This window comes from Anthonomus grandis, chromosome 24 (assembly GCF_022605725.1).
Source record: "Anthonomus grandis grandis chromosome 24, icAntGran1.3, whole genome shotgun sequence".
Classification (NCBI taxonomy): domain Eukaryota; kingdom Metazoa; phylum Arthropoda; class Insecta; order Coleoptera; family Curculionidae; genus Anthonomus; species Anthonomus grandis.
Genome location: NC_065569.1, coordinates 3014231 through 3030095, shown reverse-complemented (window position 1 = coordinate 3030095; position 15865 = coordinate 3014231). Strand labels below are relative to the sequence as shown.

General features: G+C 30.9%; 1 long non-coding RNA gene and 1 pseudogene across 1 annotated transcript in view; one reads left to right on the top strand and one right to left on the bottom strand.

Moving 5' to 3' along the window:
* The window catches only part of LOC126749309 (uncharacterized), a 31977-nt gene extending 19496 nt beyond the window's left edge, over window positions 1-12481 (bottom strand). Inside the window, exons 1-2 of the long non-coding RNA XR_007665003.1 lie at window positions 12216-12481; window positions 5945-6033 (exon numbers count right to left, since the gene is read on the bottom strand). This is a non-coding gene — a long non-coding RNA (uncharacterized LOC126749309). The remainder of the gene's footprint in view (window positions 1-5944; window positions 6034-12215) is intronic.
* On the top strand, window positions 3488-4317 carry LOC126749307 (uncharacterized; annotated as a pseudogene).
* Window positions 12482-15865: the final 3384 nt, after the last annotated feature.

Sequence of the window (15865 nt, the reverse complement as noted above, 5' to 3'; positions counted from 1 at the left end):
TAAATATATTAGGCATAAATGGCAATAAAAAGCATTAAGTATATTAAGAAACATTATAAAAAGTCCGAAATATAAATGGAATGCACATTGATATAGTGTTGCTTTTTTTTTTAGATTATGTATTCTGAAAGTAATGAAGATCTAAATGAACACATGTTAAAGCTGCAGCAAGAAGCGGAGGATTGTCCAAATTTTTGGGCAAGATTTGAAATTTATTTTTCTAGAGGACAAGAGTGGTTGTATCTTCACAGGAAACATTTGGTCATAAGAGGGAATAATACAAACAATTACGCAGAAGTAACCATCAGAAAACTTAAGGACATTATTCTTCATCGTACAAAAGGTTACAATTGTGTGGCATTAGTTGATTTCACTGCTTTTGTCTGGGAGGAGTATTTTAAATGCAAGTTATTAGATTTTGCCCATGGAAGAAGAAACGAAATAAAAAATAATTACTTAAAGCTATGTTCAAAAGTAAATGATTTTAAACCGGAAGATATTGTAACTTTGGGAGATGGATTGTATCAAATTAGTAGTAGTTCTAATATCTTTTTAAAATACAATATTGACGTGCCAATTGGTGTATGCAGTTGTCTTGCAGGCATAAATGGGTCATTTTATAAGCACCAAGCTTACCTACATAAAAATTTAAATATTCCATTTTTGAATGCCCCTGCTATTAATTTTCAAGAAAGAGCATCACTTGGGCAGCTAGCTCTTGGCGAGAAATGCCCCGAATCCAAATGGTTTTTGGCCCTAAATGAGTTTTCAGAAAATGCAGATAATATACAAGATTGTGGTTATCAAGAAAACCATCTGGAAACTAGAATCGATGCACCATCTTCATTATTTGACGAGACAAGAATGGAGATTGATGACACGTTGGAAGAAGACAACAAAAAGGAAGATGTAATTGAAGAAATTAAAGAAGAATGTAAAAAATTTGATAAAATGCTTAAGGAAATACCTTTAAAAGCATTAAAAAGACTTGCAAATAAACTAAAAAGAATAAAAACTGCGCCGCAGCTTAAGTAAAGAAGACGGCCTGGAGCCACTCGTGGAAGTTCAAGAATCCCTTCAGGAAGACCACCTTGTGGCAAACGTAGTAGCCAAAGTGCTGTCAAAGGTAGTGGTAAAAGTAGTGGAAAACGAAAACATAACAAAAGTTTAAATATATCTTTAAATCAACGAAACGCAATTAATTATTCATGGTCCCGCGCATTAAATACATAATATGTACAAAAGTAATAACAAATATTGTTTAGATTTTTTATTAAATTTTTATTTTTAATCTGTAGTTATGTAACACATATATTCGTTACAAGTGGTTCCAATAAAGTTTATGCAGTTTACTATTTTAATAAGTAAATTATTTTTGCATATCCATAAACAAACACTATAAAAAAAACCATCTGTTTTATTTTATTTGCGAATTAACAAATTTAAGCATGTTTAAAATACATGTAATTGCTCTCCCCTAAATATTTCAGAAAAAAATATATAAATATTTATCTATAAAATTTAATAATCACAAAAAATCCACGTAAATTAATGAACTATAATTCAAACCGCCCGCCACGTTAATCTAACCAATCACACGGCACTTTTATCCCATATGCCCCTAGCGTCCTGTGTTTCAAAATATGCTCCCCGTATCTCCTGGAATTCCAAAAGAATTTTAATAATTTTATGTCTAGATTTTAACAATGGATAACTTAATCGGTTTATAGTGGGTATAAACCGCGACAAACTAAGGTTTTTTTTTATAAAAATTAATTAAAAGGTTAACTTCCAAAGGATTTGAATTAAACTTGAACTTTTTTTTATAATATATAAATATCTAAACGGATTTGAGCTGGTTGCAAACCTCTAAAAACGAAAGAGTTATTGAGTTAGATGTTATAAACGGCTATAACTACCAAAGGATATGGATTTAGAAAACTTTGCCTTATAGCCGTAAGGAGTTACACAGCACTTTATATTTTTTAACATCTAACAATTGAATAATTTTTTACCCAAAAACTTTCGTTTGTAGAGGTTTGCAACCATCTCAATGATTCAGATATTTATTATAGAAAAAAGATTATTTCAAATCCTTTAAGAGCTTTTTTCATTTCTTTAACATTTAACTTCAACTTTTTAAAGTAAAGTAATTAAAGTAATTTTCACAAAAAAACTTTAGTTTGTAGAGGTTTATAACCACTATAAATCGATTTAGTTATTAATTATTAAAATCTGGACAAAAAAATATTAAAATTCCTTGGGCATTTCAGGAGATACGGACACTATATCGATTAAAGAACAGCGGGCGCAGACTATAAATAGGTTGCTGGAAACGACATACGCTGCGTTCTAAATTTTGGTTATTGGATATCGATTGGGCGCTAGCTTCACAAATACGAAAAAAATATCTACAAAAACAACACAAAGTGGCAATATCGGATACGTGCATTGTAAATATAGAGGTATTCTACGTTGCCAAGTTGCTTTTTTTCTTTAATTTTTTTGTCAGGGATCTTGTTTTATTCTGAAAAATTTGTTTATTACTCTCAAAGTAGCCGGCCCCGGCAGCGCGGTGCCTAGCAGTCGTGTGGCCCTGGGTTCGAGTCCCAGACTTGGCATGGTCGTTTGTGATGTCCGATTTACTTTAAATACTAAAAAAATTATATAGAGGCTTTTCGTGACTAAATGTGCTCAGCACAAGGTCAATAAATGAATTTTAAAAAAAACTCTCAAAGTATATATTAATGGTTTTTGAGGTAGGTTTAAGAAAAATGGATTTTGGCAATCAAGAATACGTATAATTGATACTAGTGATGTAGACAGGGTGTCCGCTAATTAATGGTACATGGAAAAACCACAGACTCCTGATGTAAAAATATTACGATATTACTGTAACTATATTTACCTATATCCAAAATTTGATATTAACTAAGATACAGGGTGTTAAACTAAAAAACTTTTTTTTTGTTTTTCCCCAATAACTTTAACAAAAGTTAACTTTTTTTCACAAAAATTTGTAGTTAAGTGGTTTTTTAGGTCGAGAAATTCATTTTTTTAGCAAATTGAGTGTACAATGTAGGGGGCGCTGTCTGCGACATCTTTTTCTCTTTCATAAGGTCATAACTTTTTTGTGCTTAACTGTATTTAAGTTTTTATTGAAAATAATGCTTTTCTCATATTTTTTACGTAAAAAAGGTATACAAAGTTGAAGTCGCTCAGAGTTACCGTTTTGGAGATATTTGTATTTAAATTATTTAGTGCACCATGCACTCGACCCCGGCTGAATAATTAATATAATCAGGAAATAATTCGTTTTTTTAAAGTAAGCTATGAGAAAGCAAATGAACTTTAGAGACGCAGTTGTTAGGAAACCGCCATGTTGTTGTTGTTTGTTGATTAGTTTAAAATTGTCAGAAAATATTTAATTAGTGTTTTCTGTGATTTTGCATCCAGTTTACTGTTTTGTTGAATTTTTAAATTTTTCGTAAGTTGAGAAACAATGCCGAGGCACAATCTTTTTTCAAATGCCGAAATGAGGGATATGTTGTGTGTATGAGCGCAGGCAAATTTTAATGGACGCGAAGCCTATAGACGATATTCAGAACTCTATCAAAATCGAAGACAACCTGATTTCAAGATCTTCAAACATCTTTACGATCGATTAGGAGAAATAGGTACATTTCGTCCTAAATGGAATTCCGCAGGGCGCCCGAAGGTTATAACTCCAGAACAAGAAGAAGAAATTCTGGTCCGCGTGGCTGAAAATTCGGAAATAAGTGCAAGACATGCTGCTGCGGCAACTGGAGTAGGCAAGTCATCCATTTGTAAAATATTTCACGAAGAGGGTCTTTATCCGTATCATTTCACTCCTGTGCAAAATTTATTAGAAAATGATTTTGCGCCCAGGATAGAATTTGCCCGTTTTTGCCGTGCCCAAATAAATGCCGACCCCATGTTTCTGAATAAGATACTATTTACTGATGAAGCAACGTTTACACGTAGAGGCATTTTCAATTTTAGAAATAAACACACATGGGCATTACAAAATCCACATTCAGTACACGAGCGTCATTTCCAACATGAATTCAAAATTAATGTATGGTGTGGTATAATCGATAATCATTTATTGGGCCCTTTCGAACTACCGCCCAATTTAAACGGGGAACTCCACCTTGAGTTCATAGAAACACATTTACCAGATTTTCTCGATGATATTCCGCTGGACATAAGGTAACATATGTATTTCATGCAAGACGGAGCGCCAGCACACTTCTCTAGAGCTGTCAGAGAGTACCTGAACAACCGTTTTCCTAATCGCTGGATAGGTCGTGGGAGCCAGAGGCCATCGCCTGCGCGAAGTCCCGATTTTAACCCGCTGGATTTTTGTGTATGGGGCTATATGGGGCTATATGAAGTGGCTCGTTTACGAAGAAATAGTGAATTCCAGAAAAGAACTATGGCAGAGAATTTTATATGCTGCACAAAAGCTACGAAACGAACAATTTTTTTTTTTAAATTAGGAGATCTTTCAGCAAAAGAACTGTTAAATGTATTGAAGTGAATGGTAGACATTTTGAACAGTTTTTGTCAAAAGCAGATCAATTTACAGTCAGTCATAGTTTCAAAATGGAAAAGTTATCAGTCGTATAGTTAACTTTGTTTTCGTTAATGTTATTTTCGTTCAATAGATTTTCTAGTGTCATAGTTATTTTAAATAAAGTTAATTAAATAACCCAATTTTTGTCTGCATTATTCTCAATGACTTATACTAAAACATTATTTATGATGTAAAAAATGATTGGTAAAGAGTAACAAGACATTATTGCTTGCTTGAGCTGCTGTACTAAATAATTTGAAGGCAGATATCTCGAAAACGGCGACTCTGAGCGACCCGAAAGTAGTATACCTTTTTTACGTAAAAAATATAAAAAAAGTATTATTTTCAATAAAAACTTAAATACAGTTAAGCACAAAAAAGTTATGACCTTATGAAAGAGAAAAAGATGTCGCAGACAGCGCCCCCTACATTGTACACTCAATATGCTAAAAAAATGAATTTCTCGACCTAAAAAACCCCTAACTACAAGTTTTTGTGAAAAAAAGTTAACTTTTGTTAAAGTTATTGGGGAAAAACAAAAAAAAAGTTTTTTAGTTTAACACCCTGTATCTCAGTTAATATCAACTTTTGGATATAGGTAAATATAGTTAAATCGTAATATTTTTACATCAGGAGTCTGTGGTTTTTCCATGCACCATTAATTAGCGGACACCCTGTATATCTGATTCGACCAATGGTAATAATGGCACCATTTGGGTCAAATTAAATTTAATTTCAATATTCTAAAAATTTAAAATGTTTTAGATATTAACTGGTATTGGCAAACTATCAATTGTTAATCGATTTTTTACCATATTTATTTGTTTTATTAATCCAGTTAGATCAATTATTGAATTATGTAATGGGTTTAACTTAGCAAAAGATATAGCTACTTGTTTTTTTCAATTATATTATAAATGATTTAATTGATGATTTAATTGATGTTTGATGAATTATAAAATGTAGTTCAAGATATTGAAAACCATTTGATTGATTGAGTGATACTTGATTAATTGTCGTTTTTAATTGTGATATGCGACTTTTTAGAATATATTGATTTGCAGAAACATTTGATCGCATCATTTGGATTAATATTTCCAGCAATTACTTTTATTAAGGAGCCAAGAGGTTTTAAAATATCTCGTTTTTGTTTTTCAAAATGTATATTTGGGTTTATTTGTCTAATACTATGTTCAATTCGTTTTTCATAAGCAAATAACGCTTGGTAACAAGGTGTTTTCACATTCTCTCATATAAATAAAATCAGTATATAAAGCGTTAATAAAGATTTTCGCATAATTTTTGAAAGTATAAAATTCTTTTATAATAAGAGTAAAATCTTACCTAATTTGTACGGTAGTATTCCAGGATTATTATTTAGATCATGGAATTTTACTCCATTCCCATTGGTATAGATAATGTCGATCATCAATCTGCAACAAGTGGTATTATTTTAGCTTCATTTACATGAATTATTTCTTTTTTATTGTTCATATATTCATTTTGATTTTGAATCTCTGAAATTTTATTATCTTCTAATATCTGTGTTCATAAAGAGGATCTTGATTTAAGTTTACCAAGCCTTTTGTTTTGTTTCTTATATACTTGATATTCTCATTGTAGATTTCCAGATTTTCGATTTTTGTTGTTTTTCAATAATTTGTTCTTTTAACTTAATAGTAACATTTTAAATTTGTTGGTATAATGCCTCGGTTTTAATTCAATACAAATTTATATATTCCAGATAAATATGAGCAGCCATTAATTTCATGGGATCTTATGTATCCATAAGTAGATTAGTTTAAAGGATGTAAAATTTGTACTGGAATGTATAGTATTAGAAGCAATAAATGCATATGGCATTATACATACAATGTCTTCATTTTAATTTTTTTCTTTGAAGTCTAATATGTTCAATTAAAGTTGAATTTAATCTTTTATTAGGGCTGTTTGATTCGGCCTGTTGTGGGGTTGTAAAATGAATGAAAAATACTATACCAGAGTTTAAACTACTGATATTAGTGTACCAAAATAGGGTAATACTTCATCAAATTCTGAAAAAATTATCAATTAAGACAAGGAATATTTGATTTCAAAAGATGATAAAAAAGTTACTTTTGTGTTTGACAGCTAGTCAAAAGTAGGCATTTATAGCAGGTGACTTTAATATTGAACTTTTAAAACCTAATAGAAATAAACAAGAACTCATTTAATTTCTATCCAACAATTACAGAAAAAAAGACTAGGTTAAATATATTTACCAATATTGATTGTGACTTGTGTGCTACGCATGACTGCAAACTCACATTTCAAATCATAAAGGGCAAAAAATATTCTTGGAAAATAAAAACCAGTATATATACCGAAAACAATATAAAAGATTTTTTCCTCAAACAAACCTTTTTTATTCAATAGCTAAAAGAAGAGAACTGGGCTGACGTTTTTGGTCAGAATGATTGTGATGTAAATAGCTAATGGGGTGCTTTTACAAATATATTTGAACCAATTTATAATCCAAGTTTTCCAAAAAAACTAATATGTAAGAAAAATAAAAAAGATCTCTATAAATATAATAGGGAAGTAAAGTATCAATTAGATGTTTATTTGATGACTTTTTTCGATGTATGCAAATAGATACAAAATTGTAAAAACAGAGTGAGATGACCTGTTGATAAAAGGCACATAAACATAGCAGCTAACTATAGAAGCTTCTTGTTAAGGCCTATAAAGCCCAAACGAACTTTTAAGTATTCCTAAAAAAGTAAAAGATAAATTGAGCTACCAAAATGATCCGAATGATATATCAGGGAGTATTATCAAAATATGCATTTCCAACAACATCTGAAGTTTTCTGCCACATGTTGCACATTTCATTAAAGCATGGCCCGCATCCTAATGCATTTGACAACTATACAGTGTGTCTCAAAATAAGCGAATTTATACGTAAAAATTACAAAAAAATTCGTAGTTGAAATTTAACCATTTGGCTGGCATCCAGCCCTGCTTGATTAAAAAATAAAATTTAGCATATTTTTATTTTTTTTAAATCAAGCATGTCTTGATGCGAGCTTGTTTTAAATTTTATGAGTAGGTAAAGTAGTATTCCTAGGCAAGATATAAAAAAGTTTATAACAAAAAGTTGTTTAGAACCCAAAATTATGCCCGAATACCGAATTTCACAACCATAAGCCTACTTTGAGTTTTACTTTTGTGTACCGATTAATTTTTTTATTCATATTTAATTATTAGAGAAAAACTAACTAATTTATTTATCTAATAGTTAAATCACTGATCTAAGAGTTACAAACCATCCCCAAAAATATGTTTGTAATAAAATGTATATAGTACATCTAATTTAACAAGAAAATTTATTTTATTTACTTATTTTAAATTTATTCAATGCAGCTATCTCAAAAAATTTTTCAATCGAATTATCGAAATATTTTCCAATACCTTTCCTAAACTTTTTTAAATGAATTTCTAACTTGTTCAATGGAAATTGAATTACAAGCATCTCTAATTCTTTGTTTTTAGTAATTCCTTGTCATTTGCTAATGGATCGGAATAAACAATTTGCTTGACCCCGTAAATCGGAATCAGAAATTGTTAAATCAGGTGACCTTGGCGGCCACCCAATTGGGCCGCGTCTTCCAATCCATTGATTCGGAAAAGTTGTATTCAACCATTCTGCTACTTGAATAGTGGAGTGCGCTGGACAGCCGTCGTGTTGAAAATAAAGATTTATTCTTTGATCAACTGGTAAAGGTTCTAAGTATGCTTCAAAAAATCTTTTCAAAATTTGAAGATATTTTTCTTGATTGAGAGATCCTTTAATAAACTATGGTCCAATAATACCTAAATGGTAAGATATGGCGCACCATACGTTGACTTTTTTAAAATATTGCCTTTTGCCATGGATTACCTCAAGTTTGGCGTTTAATTGGACCAAAACCGACAATTTTGGGATGAAATTGCACCATTTGTCGTGAAAGTAGATTCGTCCGAGAATATTATTGCCTAACCAAGCAAAAAATAATAAACGGTGCTATTCAAAACGTAGGTTAACGACATATTATTTCCACTACCATACGATTGCACAATGAAAATTTTCTGCTCCAAATTTAACATTTTTCTGTAAATTCCGATATTATTAATAACTTTATACATTTTTAAATTACTAACTTTACAATAAAATAATGATATAAGTTTTTTGTACATAACTTTGACAGTGACAATGTTTTATAGTAGCTGCTACATTTAATTGAGAATGTTTACATTTTAAAAAGTTCAACAAAAACTCGTAAGTGCAGCAAGAAAGAACCCAATAAAATAAGCGGCATGCATTCCACGAGCCGAAAAAATTCCTACCGATGGTAAAGGAAATAGTCCAGGGGCAATAATTTTAAAATAATTTTCACTATTTTAAATATTATTATTAAAAAGTGAGAATAAATAATTAAATAAATAAATAATCTATCTATACTTTACCATGCTTGATTTAAAAAAAATTAAAATAGGCAAAAATTTTATTTTTTAATTACACAAGGCTGGATGCCAAACTGTGAAATTTCAACCCTAAAATTTTTTGTCATTTTTACATATAAATTCACTTATCCTGGGAGGCACTGTAGACTGATCAGCCTACTTCCAAGTTTTTCAAAGCTGTTAATTGTTTGCAATCAGCTTCTCAGTTTTTTAAAAGAGTGCAATATTTTGTCTGATAATCAATATGTCTGATATCTTGAGAGTAAATCTACAGAAACTGCAATTTTTCAGTTCACTTGTGTAGTCTTGAGGAGTTTGGAGAGGCAAAAGCTTTCATTGGGAATATTTTTAGATCTTTCTAAGGCATATGATTGATTAGATAGAAATTTATTAATAAAGAAATTACAGTAATATGGGGTGGGAAATAATTCCTTAAAATGGTTCACTTCTTATCTCAACAATAGAGTCCAACAAGTAATGTTAACAAGCAAATCTAGATTATCACAAATTTAGATTATTTAATTAATGGTGTTCATAAATGACTTGCTTTTTGAAATTATTGACAATATTCAAACAGTATGAATATTTGCAGATGATGACAAATTTATTAGTGGCGTTTCCAGACATACTAAGCTATGCTAGAATGAAGATCTACTGTTTCAAAAAAGCAAAGATTGGTTTAGTAAAAACAAGTTTATACTGAATGAGCAAAAAACAACCGTTTGATTTTTAAAGCAAAACAAAACAAGGAAGTGACCCCAAAAAAAGTAAACCTCAACAATTACAAGGTTAAAGTGTGTGTACATATTGATGAATTTTTAGACTTTTCAGATCACATTTAACATTTACAAGTTAAATTAAATAAAACTTATTTTTGTTTCTGTACAGTGCTAAAATATAGAAATGAATGGGCATTATTTTCTGGGCAGCCAACTCTAAGATAAAACATATATTTGACATTCAAAAAAAGGTAATTAGAATAATATTTAAGATGCAGTAGTTAGAATCTTGTAAAGGTATTTTTAGATCTAAGGGAATTTCAACTGTGTAACTTGTTTATATTTAAAGCAGTGATGTTTTTATTTAAGAATAGATATAAGTTTCCTACTTCTGTTGATCATGGGTTTAATACTCGCATATGTAATATTAACTACCCTATATAGAGGCTTTCACTCTTTGAACAGAGTCCCTACTATATGTGCATAAAGTTATTTAATAAACTTCCACATAAAATATAAACTATAGGAAATCAAATGAAACAGGTTTAAACAGAAGGTGAAACTGAAAGGTGATTACCTAAGCATGTAAACTTATATGTAGTAATGTCAGGGAGATGTTTTTTTTTTTACTAAATAGGCCTTTTTTAGTGATATTATTTTATTTTATATAAGTTTTCATATATAATGTTACTTCATAGTACTAAATAAAGAAATATATTATTATTATTTCCTAATATAAGTGTATCTATATAAATAATTTCAACTGGTTTCAAATGTTTTTACAGATTTTACAATTATCAATATATTTTATAATAACATTTTTCATTGATTTCCAATAATAGCTTAATTTTATTAGAGTAAAAGTTTCTTGAATTCTGCAATGAATAGTTTTTCCTTTATGAGAAAATTAAATTATTTGATTTTTTTCTTCAGGTTTAACATTATTTATTACTCGGTAAAATTAAATTAAAGTCAATTCTTTAAAATGGTTACTTAAAACTTGTTGGAAAACTGGACATAAATCTTGTGAGAAAAAGCTAATGAAATTTTTTTTTCTAAAAAGAAAATCCTAAAGTGATTATAGGAAATACTCTTTCAAAGACGCTCATACGGAGACTATTAAACACCCCCAAATCCCTCAAGCAACTTTTGCAACAAAATATTGATGCTACATCAAAAGCCTTCTTCAGATCAATGGACACTGCCACAACCACTTGTTTTTTATCCAAAGCTCATTAAACATAATCTATGAAATTAATTATTAGATAATAAAACATAATCTAAGTTTGTTTAAATAAATGATTTTCAAAAAGAAATTTAAACAGAAATGAAGGAGACAAAATAAGGGACCAGTATTCCAGAATATGTCAAACCAAAGATAAATATTAGATATCTTACAAGTAGATATAGAACACAGCCCTATATGTGACTGATATAATCTGATTATTATGACTGGACTGAAAAGTGTGATTTTAAAATCAACAACCCTAAGATAAGAAATCTCAGATTTAATATGGTCTTTTTGCATTTTAATTGTATAATTTTATAACTCTTGGTTATTCAAAGTAGATATATTCTCCACACACCCCTCAAAAAAAGAATATAAATCTTGACAGTCCTAATCTCTATAAAAAATGTCACATCAACTGCAAATATCGATCAAACTGAACAAAATATCAAAAGCCACAGAGAGAGCCCCCAATCTTTACTTGTGATCTCCCAATAATGGATGATAAAGAAAGCATCCAGTTTACATTAAGTATCACATGATTGACCTGGTCAAAGAAATGCCCTTTTCCATACACTGTCACAGATTTACAGAATAGTAGAACAGTATTCTGTAAATCTGTGACACTATAACAAGTGCTTTGTTTACAAAATAAGTCTTTTAAGTAATCTTACCACAGCAATCTCACCATTTTAAGAATATAAGAATATTAAAAAATTAAAGGATACAGTCCATCTGATTGCTGCTTCCTTTGATCTTTTATGTGCTAGCTTTTTGGTAATTATTAACATTGCAAAGCTCTTAACTAAATGAGTTGGCAAAGACAGATATACAGTATCTTCTAGTGAATTAAAAATTAGTTTTTGTTATAGGGTTAATACTTGGTATCTGTTTGCTAATACTATTCCAGGCGTTTTACTAATTTCATTATTGTTCCATAAGTTTTATAATGATAGAAGTAATAAATGGTAGAAGCTGATTTGATATAATAAATAATATGACTTAGAATAGGGCAACAAAAAGCAAATACCTATACTCTCAAAAATGTTATAAACTATATAATTAAATTTCTAATTACCTACGAGAAACAGGGATATACATTTCTTAGACAGATAAGTGATTGCTCCCTTACCCGATTTATTCAGCAAGTGTCAAACATTAAATCAGAAATATTTTAACTTACGCTATTTTAAATTAAATACATGGGTCCTCCTTGCATTGATCCCCTTCGCCATTGCTGCCTCTTATTCAGGAAGAGAGTTAACATCTTATCTACCAGCCCTATGCATGCCACTTTCTATCTTGCCGTCTTCCATGAGTGCGTACACGATAACCTGGAATTGTACAAGGGTCTTTTTTGGAATTTCACACTTATTTTCTGACCATTGCCTACAACGTAAAAGAAAAACAATAGAATTAAAATTAATGGTTAGTATACAAGAGGTTTGCCGCCTTCTCACATTTAACACTGTTGTTACTGACAGCTGCCAATGTTGTCTGTCAATATCAAGTGTCAAACGAAAAGAAAATAAACTAATGCTTCATCCAGATGTTACAAATATCGACGCTACCTAATAGCTAGACATATTGGGAATTATGCGTAAATACTAAAACCGTTGGTAGTTATGCAAAATAACGGCGCGTATCAGAAATTATCGATAACTACTAAAATCAGTTAGATTCAATTAGAAATTAAATATTTTATAATTATTAAAGATTTCTTAATAAGTTTTTATTATTGTACGTTTATGGCCACGGTTGCTCCTGATTTGATGTTATGACATAGTATATGAGCAGGCTATATATTATATGAGTGAACTTGTGAAAAGATCGGCTTAAAACGCCTTGCTTCACAAATGCCGTGTTACCATTTCAAATTTTTTTGAAGCGGCTTTAGGAATAAGAGTGTTAATAACTTTTTTGCTTTGAAGACCTTATTTTTGAGTTTAGAATAACATATATCTTGTTCCACTTTTTATTTTTAATCCAAAATCTAACATCAATAAGCTAAATTAATACTATTAATTTTTCAATTTATCTCTTTCTTTGAAGAATTTTTTGTTTTGTTTATTACAGGTCGCAGAGCCAGACTCAAAGACAGCAGAGATTGATTTGAAACAGGATTGCTTTACGCATCGACAATTCTATGTAGCCTGTTCTAGAACAAGTTCACCAAAAAAATCATCAATTCTGGCACAAGAAGGCAAAACAAAAAAAGTTGTTTACAAAGAAGTTCTTCAGTAGAACTTTTCTTTTATTTTCAAATTTCACGCGAGCAACGCCGCGGGCATTTAGCTAGTTCATAAAGCGTTTGTTGACATTTAGTAGAATTATTTATTTTTATTATTTTTTGGTTTTGCTTTAGGTCTCTTTGGGATGCAATTCTACTAGTAATTTCAAGTATGTCGAAAGGTTCTGTCATGTCGCACAGATCTGGGTATCTGTGTCTATAGGTATCTTGTATGGACTTCTCCATTTTCGGGTCTTCTGGCACTGTGATTACCACTTTGAGTACACTGTTCTCTGTTGCAAGAGGGCTACCTACTTTTATAGCTGTGTGTACTGTGTTGGCCCATTTTAAGGCCTGCTATTTTCTCAAAATTATCAACTTTACGTAGTAATAATGTCTTTGTTCGGGACAGTATTATTTTCCCCTAATTTCATAATTAGTTTAAGTGTAGTAGCAACAGCGCTCATCTTTCAATCTATTTATAATTACGCGCTGTTATTTCCCCGCTCCCCGGACAATAAGTTTAGTGATGGGCATAATCGGATGATCTCGATAATCGATTATTCGGTATCCGAGTATTTTAATAATCGGATGATAATACGAACTATTCCGAATGTTTAAAATCAACCAAAATTCAACGAACAGCAAAGAAACTAAGAACCGTTTGAATTATTGGTGACCGGCGCGGGTGACGACGTTGGCGACAGGCACAGTCATGTCAGTGGTATAAACATAATAGTGCTTGGTGTAGTATAAAAGTAAAAAGTGCACTTTGATTTCGTGTTTTAGTTGTTAGATTAAATAGATCGGGGCAGTTTAAGACAGTTTTTTTATTAGGTGATTGAAAATGCCTGCAGGTAGTAAAAAATCTATTGTTTGGGACTATTTTAAAAAAACTGACAACAAAACTGCAACATGTAGCCTCTGTAAAAGGGTTTTAAAGTATTTTGTAAGCACTACTAATTTAATGCAACATTTAATTAGAATCCACCCTATTCAAATGCAAAATGAAAATAATCCCACGAATGAACCCAAAAATGTAGAAGTCGCAAAAAAATCGAGAAATGACGCTCCTTCAACTTCCAAAGACACATCGGTAAATAGGGGGATCGAAGCAGACACTGGACCAGGTATTGACAATAAAAACAAACCTGTAATTCAAAAAAGGCCAAGTAAACAAATGAAAATCTATGGAGCTACTGACGAGCTTTCGGAACCAAAAATTGCTCAAATTAACGAAAAGTTATTAAAAATGGTAGTTTTTGATTTTCAGCCAATATCTATAGTAGAAAATATTGGATTTATAGAATATTCCAAGCAGTTAAATCCATTATATAAGCCACCCAACAGAAAAAAATTTGCCTACGAAATTCTACAAAAAGCATATACTGACTCAGCTTCAAATCTTAAAATGGTGCTAAATAAAATTAAATACATGTCAATTACAACGGATATGTGGACTTCCGATAATAACATAGGATATATAACAATCACCTGTCATTTTATAAACGATGACAAATTATTTTCTCGGATTTTAGCTACTAAAGATGCAGCATTACTTACAGCATCAGGTTCGCATACAGCTGAGCACTTAAGTAAGGCAATAACAACTATTTTAAATGAGTGGAGTATTTATGACAAAATTAAAACCGTGGTATCTGATAACGGGGCCAACATAAAGTGTGCTGTAAAAGATTTCCTTAAAATGCATCACCATCCATGTGTTGCACACACATTAAATCTCAGTGTGAATGAGGCTTTAAAAGGAAATCAAATATTAGTTAATATTTAAAAAAAATGCAGGGGCCTGATAGGACATTTCAAACATAGCGTCCTAGCCGCCGAAAAGCTAAAATCTACACAACAACAAATGAACACCCCAATATTAAAAGTCAAGCAAGACGTTGCCACTAGGTGGAATTCCTGTTTTTTTATGCTGGAGAGGCTTTTAAAAATTAAGGACAGCTTGTGTATTGCAATAGCAAGTCTTCCAAATGCTCCAGAAATTTTAACTGCCAACGAATGGAAGATAATAGAGGACTGTGTTCAAGTACTGAAGTCGGCAGAAAATATGTCAACTATTTTATCAGCCGAAAAATACCCTACTTTATCAATGGTCATTCCATTATTTCGTGGCTTTCAACATTTACTGAAGAACATAATACCAGAAACCGAAATAGGCAAATGGCTTAAAGACATACTTTTCGAAGTAGTTACTAGAAGACTTGGGGCATATGAAAGTAGCAAAATTGCAACTAAAGCTACCTTTGTTGATCCGAGATTTAAGAAATTTGCATTCGGTTCTGAAGATAATGCCACTAATGCTCAGAAATGGTTAACTGAAGAATTAACTCAACTTTTGGCTTCGAAAAATTTAAAAATAGCCAGTTCAGAGACTACCGAGAATGAAACATTGACAATTGCTACTTCAACAAACCTAGAACCTCCTCCGGATATTTGGGCACATTTTGACACGAAAATTTCCAATATCAAGACATATTCAACGCCAACAAGTGTGGTTATTTTGATAATAAGGCAATATTTGGAGATGCCCCCACTTGATAGAAAGAAAGATCCATTAGACTGGTGGGCAAAATGTAAAA